Raw genomic sequence first — 2163 nt, 5'->3', positions numbered from 1 at the left:
CTAAACATAAATAATTGGGTTATATGTGAAGGTATTATTCCTATTATGACTAAGATACCTAAATCTTAACATCAAAATTGTCTAATACCCCAGAATGGTATTACCATTCCTAAATCCTGCTACTGTCTCTAATGGGCTAACCATAATGTCATCTGTGTATTTATTCCAGGTCCTCCTACACTGTGCATTAATTTTTCTGCTATGTAACTGTCACAGGCCAGTCCCGTTTGCTACCAAGGGAGGGGCTGCAGGAAGTCTTCAGTCAGTCTTAGTCTAGTCTAGAGTTGGAAGAAGATGAGAATCCCCCTGACTTCTTACAGATTAACCAAGTGTCCCGAGGAGGTCAACACTCCATAGGTACCAGAACAGCCCTAAAGTCCAGCGACCAGACTCAAGCTGAGTTTAGCACAGCAGAGAGATAAAGCAGAATATTTAAGTTTGCCTGCCAGTTTATGCCAAAACCTGCTGGAACCAAGAGAAACACCACTTCTTGTGCGGATGCAAGTTGATTCAAGTAAAGCTGTTGAACTTTATAAAAGTCTGGACTCGACTATTTCTCCACTATTACGCTCCCCTTTATTGCTATGGAGCCAAGCCCTGGGGATCGACATTCTCCAGGTAGGAGCACCGTAACACACACAGAAATTTTTTGAGGCCGCACCACACCACGTGGCATTCCAATAATTGCAATTTCATCTTTTCAATTTACTGGTATATATTCTAAGGTTGAAAATGTTTCTTCTTTCTTCGCAGCATAAATGGGACTTTCCATTTTTGAGTGAAAAGGGGAACATACAGGAAAATTCAACATTTTCTTTTGTATTTAAAGGCTATGCAGACCTTTATACCCTTCTGGTGCATTTTTTTATGATTACAATTTACTTATTTTTTCAATTACTCTTTATTTAAAAAAAGTTCAGCCATTTCTGAACTACATGTGTTAAAAATCTGTCTGTTTGCAAGCTGTCACTTTCCATGTTAATGTATAGCTCTTTTCTCTTAATGTCCTGAACCTCATAAACACCTTATTAAGCCATATTGTTAGCGGTCTGATTAGAATTGAGCTATGGATTCGACGGGATATACACGCTGGAGCTTTCCAACATATATTTTGACCGTGTGAACAAGACCTAAAATGTCTTGCTACATAAGTCTCAGTATTAGGCTGCTTTAACACAGTTTATATGTATTCAGATGCTATCCACTTTTTTCTGTCCTTAATACGTAGTGTATTATAAATGCGCTCATATTGAGGACATGTTTCCCAGCCTGACCGCACGTCTACTGACCCAAACTCATAGCATCATAGATCCCTCCGTATCCGATCCGTTGTGCATTCATTGGCATTACTCAATATATTGTTGCCCAAAAGAAAATACCAATATATGCAAATGCCACTCTGATAGAAAACTAATGCATTCTATTTTATTATATGTCTGTATTACTGATCCATGTTATAGACGTCTTACAATATGCTTGTTTAAACCGTAAAGGGGTTGTCTGACTTCAGCACGTTTATCATGTAGAGAAAGTTAATACAAGGCACTTACTAATGTATTGTGATTGTCCATATTGCCTCCTTTGTTGACTTAATTAATTTTCCCATCACATTATACACTGCTCATTTCCATGGGTACGACCACCCTGTAATCCAGCAGTGGTAGCCGTTCTTGCACACTATAGGAAAAAGCACCTGCCTCTGGAACCACAGGAGCACACATAGGCAAGGCACTTTTTCTTCTAGCGTGCAAGCACGTCCACCGCTGTTGGATTACAGGGTGGCCGTAACCATGGAAACGAGCAGTGTATAATGTGATGGAAAAATGAATCAAGCCAGCAAAGGAGGCAATATGGACAATCACAATACACGTCCCTTTTTGTTGAGGTCCGAGCTTTTAATTGCCAGGCCACCACTGAAAACAACGAGAGGCAGAAAACACATGGCCTGTGGCATAATTTTGGCCAACTATTTCTGCCGTGTGAACTGCCCCTTAGCCTTATACATCAGATATAATGAATTTTACTTAATTATTTCTTTCCACTGCTTAAAACAATGAATCCATAATAAATATATTTAAATGACTCCAGATATAGGATTTTTAGGGGGTTATTTATCAAACTGGTATAAAGTAGAACTCTCTTAGTTGCAACCAATCAGTTTCC

Source organism: Bufo gargarizans, unplaced genomic scaffold (assembly GCF_014858855.1).
Source record: "Bufo gargarizans isolate SCDJY-AF-19 unplaced genomic scaffold, ASM1485885v1 original_scaffold_1640_pilon, whole genome shotgun sequence".
Classification (NCBI taxonomy): domain Eukaryota; kingdom Metazoa; phylum Chordata; class Amphibia; order Anura; family Bufonidae; genus Bufo; species Bufo gargarizans.
The sequence above is the reverse complement of the archived record's forward strand: the minus strand, read 5'-3'. Positions refer to the sequence as shown.